Source organism: Nelumbo lutea, chromosome 3 (assembly GCF_056320005.1).
Source record: "Nelumbo lutea isolate HS-2025 chromosome 3, American lotus-T2T, whole genome shotgun sequence".
Classification (NCBI taxonomy): domain Eukaryota; kingdom Viridiplantae; phylum Streptophyta; class Magnoliopsida; order Proteales; family Nelumbonaceae; genus Nelumbo; species Nelumbo lutea.
In genome coordinates, this window is record NC_142686.1 from 55,827,454 (window position 1) to 55,836,985 (window position 9,532).

At 34.1% G+C, this 9,532-nt stretch overlaps 1 pseudogene across 1 annotated transcript; it reads right to left on the reverse strand.

Moving 5' to 3' along the window:
• Window positions 1-322: 322 nt before the first annotated feature.
• LOC148865091 (uncharacterized) lies at window positions 323-5,411 on the reverse strand (annotated as a pseudogene). Its single transcript, XR_016110843.1, has 5 exons — window positions 5,103-5,411; window positions 1,282-2,022; window positions 936-1,127; window positions 727-853; window positions 323-416 (listed from the first exon to the last, which is right to left on the reverse strand). The product of XR_016110843.1 is annotated as an uncharacterized LOC148865091 (transcript).
• Between the last annotated feature and the right edge of the window lie 4,121 nt (window positions 5,412-9,532).

A 9,532-nucleotide genomic window follows, 5' to 3' on the forward strand; every position in this document is an offset into this window, starting at 1 on the left:
TGTGCAAAAGCACTTTCATTTGATCTGGTTTAATTTCAATTTTAAGGAAGAACATAATGAATAATGTCTAAGGATAATTTTGGAATTTCATAATGTTATAAATCACATATTACATTACATGTGTCAGTTAATTGATGGATTATTAATGGCGGGTACTAAATTAAGCTTGAATACTGCAGTGACAAGGTTTGAAATTCCCCAAATTTTAGAGTACTAAACTGAAATTCTCCCTTTATATTTTTTATATAATTTTTTATTTTTACCTTAAAAAAGTTGGAGACTCTAGCCAAATTGCACAAATGCAATCTTATGGTCAAGTTTTTCATATCCAGGACTGGGACTGGAGAGGGTAGTTGCATTTGAAGGATTAATATGTGCAAAAATTTCTGAAGGATTAACCATTTTGTTTGAAATTTCTCAACAATTTGTTTGAAATTGGCACGTAACAATGCAACTTCATTAATATTTACATTGATGTTGTGTAAATGTTATTTCTTTGTGCAGCAACTCTAATTAATGCTTTTTAGCTTAGGCTTTGTTTGTAGTGCAAGTTTGGAGGAAATACAATAATTACTATGATTTGCAGTCCAATCGATGTAAAATTTGCAGTTATTGCCTCATTTGCACTCATTGGCAAAAATCAACAAGTAATTCTGTAATTCTGTTTAGTGGCAACCAGAGGAAAAAGTCCTTAGGCCCTGGGTATTTCAAATAATGGGTTGAAACCTTCTTCATCCTCCTCATCTTCATGATTGCTGCAAGTGGGCCTCGAGGTCTCTCCATAGTCATCATTCTTTGCAAATCTTCCTCTAACTCGAGGTCGGCTATCAGCTAAAGTTTTACGGCATGCATACTGCGGATATATTTGTCATCGTCAGTAAGTGATAATTAAAGCAGAGAGGATAAAGCAGAGAGAGAGAGAGGGAGAGAGGGACCTTGATTTTCTTACTGAAATTCCTCTCATTTCTCTTCTTCATGTACCTATGTATCTTCTCTTTCCTTTCTTCAACAGAGAGTCGTCCAACTTTATAGGTGGGTTCTTCCAAGGTAGAAATTTCTGAAGTTAGAGAGGAACTCCCACCACCATTCACCAATTGTGTGCTATCATTGTTAATGGCCTTGCAAAACTGAACAAATAAATAAATAGGCGTCTATGGTTATCATTCTTTCTTCCCATGACTAACAATTTAGGTTGTGTTTGGTTTGATTCTATATAACTTATGTACGTAATTTTAGACTTATTAAAAAAAAGTTGGAATATATTAGTTCTGGTGACAGTACCTGCACATCTCCCGAGCTGTAAACCCGTTGCAATGAATTTGAAGCATAAAGTTCACAACTGTCTCCAGGGAAGTCCAGTTCTTGTGGTTGAAGGTCAGAACCCATCAAAATACTTCCTCCAAATAACCCAGAGGCATCAGAAGAAATGGCTGTACTTAGATTCCCCGGCAGGAAGGATCCCATGGTGGGATCAAGTATTGAACAAGGAGATGATGGGTCCAAGTGCACTAAAGGTAATGACAGGCCATCATCTTCAAAAATAGCTGGTAATGGAGGTCCCGTAACAGGGACGGATGGGTCAGGAGAGTATGCCGAGAACCCATTGGCAACATCAGTTAATGGGATCTGCATTTGCAACGCAGAGAGATCAAACTGCTGGTCTGGTTGATTCCCAAGTAGTGGAGGTCCCAGAAATGTTGTTGATGGTGGTGAGAAGCTTATGGAAGCAGAGATGTCATTGTCGTTCTCATCTTGAGAGTCGAAGATGATTGAGAGGTTGTTAGGAGTGGGAGTGGCAGGGCTGATGGTAGAGGTGCTATTGGTGGAATTGATGCTGTTGATGTTATACTTTCCTACTTCTATTGGGAAGGAAGAGAATGAAGAGGAGAAATTGGTGTAAGAACTATCTTCATAGCAGCAGTTTGAGCAGGAAGAGACCTCAGAGTTTTGTAGGGTTTCTGGGAATAATTCTTGTTCAGAAAATTCAAACATTTGAGAGCTAATCGGGCTGGAGATATCCTCCTGTCACATGTCACAAAAGAAAAATCAGGTAAAAATATGACACATCTATTAGGAATAATGAGTTTTTCCAAGCAATTAATTTTAGTTTGTAATAGGATTTATTTAATTTAAGATGATGTTCCTCAAGGAGGTAGGGTAATATCAATCCAAACAATATAATTAAACATTTTAATATAAAAAATCGATTAGGAATTGAATCAAATAGGATACAAGGAATATCCAAAACCGATTTATTTATATTCGAATTGAAATAGAATCTTATCCATTGGATTTATATTGGATTTGAGTCGATCGAATTTGGGTTGCAATTGGATATTGATTAACATTAATAGATTAAACTAAAATGATCAAAATACTATATATTATTAATAAATGAACTATAAATGTCTTCGATATTGTATATCATGAATATATATGAAAATTGAAGTAATTGACTCTTTAGTAAAAAGACGACACTCTCACACTAGACTAAAAAGATAAAATATAAATTAAGTATATATAAGCATATACATTTAAATCAAATCTAATTGGATTATTTCGGATCGGATGGGGATGGGTCCATATTTGATCCATTTATAGTGGAATCAAATTTGGATCACCCTTAGCTGGATCGAATTTAGATTTCGATAAACAGAAATCATTTGCAGCCCTAAACTATATAACTCAAGAGATAATCTAAGATGAGTACAGATATGCATTCTTAATAATCTTTAAGCCCTATGCTATGGAAATTTACCTAGCTATTTTCTGTGGACTGCTTAACTGAATAGTCCAACCATGAATAAATATTCCAATTTTAGGTGTCCTATTGCAGTCACTTAGCTGTATTGAAAAAATAATAATAACTCTCTAAGTTGGCATTAGCAAAATTGGTCCTATCACTTGGTATATTTAAAAATAAGGAACCAAGCTTGAGAAAATGTAGTAAGGTATCACCACTTTAATTGTACCAGTGTTAAAAAGTGGTATAAGTGAAAGTTGAAGGTTCTAAAGGAGCAAGGGGTCAAGGGGAAGCCCAGAAAGGATATAGGATGTGATGACGAGGAAGGATCTAGAGACCTTTAGCTTAATGGGGGATATGGTTCTTGATAGAGGAACTTTGTAACAGTATTCTTCACGTATATATAGGATAAAGCTTTATTGAGTTGATTTTTTTTTTTGTTGGTAAACAATTAATTAAGTTGGGTTGAATTGAATTTCTTCAAATATTGAATATTTCTAGCTATTAAGTTCAAATATTGAAGCAATAGAAAAAAGCTGTTCAAATATACAAAGATAAGCATATTCCAGTCAACCAAAGCAACCATGGTAGTAATCAAGAGAAGATTAATTATATTATTCCATTCTTTTTCCTACCACAGTGATCATCTACTAACACAGTACTGCCAACAATAAATGTTGAACATCAAAGGACTATAAACATAGATATACATAGAATCATCAAGTGGAGGAGAAGATCAAAGATTTGCTACTGTTTGAACCATATGATGGCATGAGCTTAGGAATCACGAGCTAATAATAGTTCTTCTCTATGGCAAATTCTAGGGACAATATAAAAGAAAATTGTTTAAATTGGTTCATTTGTTTGAAGCGCAACTTTATTTATATGCACTACTACAAATGCATGAGAATGCAAATTCTGGGTTCACTTTGGATTTGGGTTTCACTTTATTTTGCTTCAGGTTTTATATTACTTCATTTGCACTGTCATACTTTTGCACCAGAGCAAATGAAATTGCATGGCAAACAAACCAAGCCAGGAAATCCATCACCAAAAGTAATACGTAACTTTAAACTAGAGGGGCCCAAAATAGTTCTCAAAAAGACACTTTAGGTAGCTCGAGAGCCATGATGAGAAAAGGTTGAAACATATATGAGAAGCTTGAATGGGCATCCCAACTTAATTAATTACCCAAGTTACTCATAGTTTGCTTACTACAAACCAAGCTTTTCTTAACCTAATACACAAGGCACAAGGCACAAATTCTCTGAAGTAGGATGGTCTCATCACGAATTTTATTTGTCAAATACGTGCAAATGAGAAACAAAAGATTGTACTGGGCACCATGTGACATGTTGGGAGTTAGGAACGTACTAATTATCAAATAACAGTATCAACATCAAGGAAAAGTGACTGATGGTGTGTTGTTCTTGTTTAAGAAAAACAGCCCAGATGACCATAAAAAAAAGTTGGAAAAATCAATCAATGGGAATTTGAAATCGTTTTACTCTTTATATTGTACTTGTTTTTCACTTTTAGGGATCCGTGTATATTGAAATCTAACTGCATTAAGGACCAAAGCTGGAAACTTAGTCTAGAAGTTTAAGAATTAATGTATGGTAGTCTAGCTGTGAACATTGAATAAGAGTCTGAAAGCTTCACCTTCATGGGTAGCTTCAATAATCAATGAATTCATACAAACAAAGGAAAATTTTGAAGGGGATCAATTAAAACAGACTCTTAGATAATGACTAATTGAGAAACCACCCTTAGTGGGTAGCTTGGGAATTGATGAGGTTAAGAAGCATTACATGACTTGAGAGACTCAATTGATTGTGAATTGTGAGAGTTCATGGAGCTCAGGCTGATTTTTTCGGTTTTGAATATCACATGGGTTTTAAGTAGCTCCTTATCTGCAGCTTGATATATTGCGAGCAGTGCTTGTTTTTGAAGCTCAAATGGAAGGAAAGTGTGTCATCTCATCAGCTTCCTGTGTTTCTGGGTCTATCAAGCTTCGGACTCAAGCTCTCTGAAAGCCCGCCATGAGCAAAAAGTTCCAAGGTATGAGATGGAGTATGAAAGAGAAATAGGAGCTAGCGTTGGAAAACGAACATTTTGAAATCCAGTTAGTGTTGGAAGAAAGAGCTAGCGATAGATTATTTCGTTTCAGACAAATAACAGAAACCCATATGGATAAATAGAAGAATTTGTCCCAAAAATGGGGGAGAAAGAACAAAACAAACTATATGAATGAAAGAAAATGAAAAAAAAAAACAAAAAAAAAAAACCCATATAAATAAATATGAACAGAAGACTTGCAATTGCACTCAGAGGTTTAAAGGCTGGAAGGTTTACGTACGATGGAAAGCTGTTGTTCGGGTGGATGAATCATGTCTTGTAACATCGCTCCTTCTTGATAGAATTCACAGAACTCTAATCTTTTATTCTCTAATAATAGTAACAGTAGTAGCTGAAGAAAACTTCTTTAATGTATTCATCCTAATCTCCCTATAATGAAATGAAAATCAAAATAAAAGAAAAAAACTTCATTAGTGAAACAAAGAAGAAGATGGTAGAGATGTGAGAAAGATAGAGAAATCAAATAAATCAGGAGAGAGCTTTCCTTATTTTCTCTTTTTCCTTGGCTGTTTCTGTGGAAGTCAGCGAGGAATATGAAGGGGGGTTTAATTAGTTATATAGGATTTGTGATGGCGTACTTCATCTCGTCACCCTGGAACTCATGGTACTGATTCCGTGGTGTAAGGGGAGCCGCGAGTTCCCTTCTGTGCCAGCGTGGATGACCTAATATACCAATGAACAGCCATAGGATTTTGACACGTCGGAATTTTTGTTCTGAGCTGGCATGTTATCTTGCTGACCTGTCACCGAGCATCTCGATATATAGAAAGAAAGTTAATTTTCATTGGTGTGAGTTCATTTGCTCAAGGTCCAGAAGAAATTGGATTGACCAAGCCTGAAACCATTTCCTCACCACTTCTTTCGCTTATAATACTCCGTTCCGGCGTCCCATGGAAATTATCTCTTTATAATTAAATGGAATTCCGAAAATATAGTCCCGCAGAATAGATGTTTGATGGTTCATGCCAATACCTGAACCCTACCCGTTGACTGTTGATTCCCTAGACTACTAACAGAGATTAATGATGAATCTCTCAGTGATTTATATATGTTCTCAAAATTGAAGTTGTTAAGCATTTTGTAAAAAGCCATCGTCTTTGTTTAAGGGTGGCAATTTGGCGGGTTGGGTTTGGGTTGAGCTTCACCACAAACCATCTAACCCGATTTTAATTCATTTAAATAAAATTATACAGATGAGTTGAACTCAACCTGATTAAAATTGTTTTGACCCAACCCAGTTCACACAACCCATTAATCTTGCAATAATTTAAGTTTATAAGAATGGATTAAAGGTTAAAATCAACTTAATTATTTTTTTATAATTTGGTTATACATTGGCTATTAATAAGAATGGTTCTGTTTCACATTAGTGTTTTATCTAGGTTTAAATCAAGTGAAAATTTTAAATAGAGTTAATCATTTTCGATTAGTAATTAATTAGTCAATTTTAATTTATAGTTAATGCATTTGAATTTAAATGGAAGGACAGACCTATTAGTGGTCTGGAGAACTTACCAGACCGGACCGGTTGACTCTATCGGCACCTTTGTAAATTGGTTGTGTTGGACTGGTCCCATGTCTGGCATGTTTAACCAGATGGACTTCTAAATCTAGTCAATTGCCTTATAATTGGACTTCTAAATCATTTGACGGGGTTTAGCTTAAGCTAATTAATTCGGGTCGGGCATGGGTTGAATTATATATACCAAATCCATCCGTTACCATCCCCACTTTACTTGGAATTAATTACAACAATCGAGTACAAGTTGGGTTAATGCTAGCATGGTTTTTAAAACTGAAAAATGGTCAAAACTGTTTGAACGGTTCGAATGGTTAATCAACCGGTTCAACAGTTTATTGACCGAAATCAACGGTTTTAAAGAAAAAAGCAGTATTGGAAGAAAACGGAATCGATTAGGTGACCGGTGACCGGTTTTCCAGTCCAACCGTCCGGTCCGATCCGGTTTTGAAAACAATGAATGCTAGGTATTAATATTTTGAGTAAATAATCATTTCAAACAAATAATCATAAGTTAACGAGTTAATTATGCATTGAGAATAAATTACAACAGTTAATTAAGTCCATGAGTTATTTGAAATTAACACTATGTTTGGTTTGAAGGAAAGAGTAGGGAAAGGAAGGGAAATGCAGGGAACCTATACATGATTTATAAATGTTCTCCTTCCTTTCCTTTCCCTACTTTTTCCTTCAAATCAAACATAGCCTAAATGAAGGGACAATGGAAATTAATAAGAAAATGGCTATACAACTTAAACATGCATCATATGCATGTGATTAATATCCACAACCTAATCTGGCCCAATCCATTTAAATTGATTCAACGATTGATTTAACATGTTTTCAACTGCTAGGTAAATGAATGGGTTTGGAAGGATTCAGTGAATTAGGTCTGGAATTGCCACCCCTACTTAGTTATCAGAGGAAAGTATCAGATCTTAGAATTGGAACAGTTGTACATGAAATGAGAGTTCCAATTTGAAGATGAATGATTACTATATATAGAAGTAGACAAAGATTAATTGCCTGAGGTGAATGAACAACATTATTATATGCTTAGAAGATAACCTGCATAATTATTTAATTATTGGAACCTGTACCTTGTGCTGAAACTTAATTAATTATAACAGGGGTAATGAGGACTAAACACTAGACTACTTGGTCAATGTGGCTCTGATACCATCTCAAAGAACCATTCAATCAAAAAACTTAAACTGTTAAGTGAGATCCTTAAATAGGTCGAATAATATTAGATTTATTGGTATTGTTAGAGTGCAATGTGAATAAACATTCAAACCACATTCATTTTGTGTAAGGTGACAACAAAGTAGTTAATAATTATTTATCAATGGTTTCAACAGGCAACAATTCAATAACACAAGCTGCACAACAAGGGCTAGTTGTATAGCTTCTTATTACAAGGACCTAACCATTTTACTTATTCTCAGATTCAACTTGGGAATTGAAGAGTACATATTACAAATTATGTTCAATGCAAAAGCAAACTTGTATATGATATTTCTAAATTTTGTATTAACACTCTTTCAAAATGGAGCGTTAGAACAAAAATATTTACACTCCACCAGCTATTTGCACTTCTATATTATGCACATTAATTCATTTGGACTGCAATTTAACACTTGTATGCTAAATTGCTAATCGAGTAGTCGATAAGAATTCTTTCCAATTTCACCTGGCTAATTTTGCCACATGGAGAGATGACGTGGCTGGTCCACGTCAACTCTATACCCCACCATGCATGTTACCGGTGCACGCCTTCATTTCTCAATGCAAACCGTTTGATCAAATCTTTGTTTTACTCATGGTTTTTAAAACCAAACCGGTGACCAAACTGGACAGGGGTCTGGTTACTGACTGACTGTTCGAACTAAATGCTCGGTTCATTCTGATAAAAAAAAATAAAAAACGGTCAAAACAATTTGAATGGTTAATCGTCCAGTTCAACGGTTTATTGACCAAAATCAATGATTTTAAAGGAAAATTCAGTTTTGGGGGAAAACAGAACCGGTCACCTGACCGGTCACCTGACCGGTTCCAGATTTTTCCGGTACGATCTGATTTTAAAAACCATGATTTTACTTCATAGCCTTAGTGTCGGTGCGTGAGCAGAATACAACCATGGGGGAACTAGCAGCCCTTTATATTCAATATTGCTGCTGGTACTAGCGAACATGGCACTGAACGAAACAAGTCACTTAATCTAATGCCATGTGCATGGCATTCATGCACTACGTCGATTCTCCATCAGACGCTACAGCTGAATTTGGATCTGCTGCTCACAAAGACGCTACAGCTGCACAAAGGGAATCATGCATGCTATCTCCATCAATGATGCTGTAGCATCTTGCTGTGGGCAGTGAAGGAAGCCTATCGGGTTGAATATTTCTTAAATTTTGAAAGGCATTTCTTAAGGGCCTTAGTGCATAAAATTAATCTTGCTCAGTCCAATAAAACTTAGCATTTATTATATATACTAGTAAATATGTTGAAATTTTAAATTACAATGACAATTATTATCAGTACCATTATTACTATTATTATTAATAATAATAATATTATTATTATTATTATTATTTAATATGATAAATATATAACATTAGAAATGTCTCCAAATGTTTTCGACAAAATTGCATACTTTTCATTTTTTGTGTTCTATCTTTTTTAAATATTTATTATATATCATTAATAAAAATATTTATTACATTTCATACTTAATTTTATTTAGTATAATGAATATATAATATCAGAGATATGCTCAATTCTTTATTTTTTGTATTTTTATATATTATTCATTTTGATTTTTTATTATTTGATTATGGCATTATTGATTAAATCATTTGACCCAAATGGTTGAATTGCTTACCCACCACTCGGAGGGAAAAATTGTTTTATTTTTAAATTATTTTTTAAAATATTTATTTTTATATTATTAAAATCAATATTGTTGAATTAATTAATAAAATTTAATGATGAGAAAATATATCTTAAATATATGATTTAATGTGAGAATATACCTTAGATATGAGACTTAATGAGAGAGAATAGGAAAACTATTTTATTTCCAAATGGTTTTAAATTTTATATTCCATTTCCATCATTAGTTAAAGTAT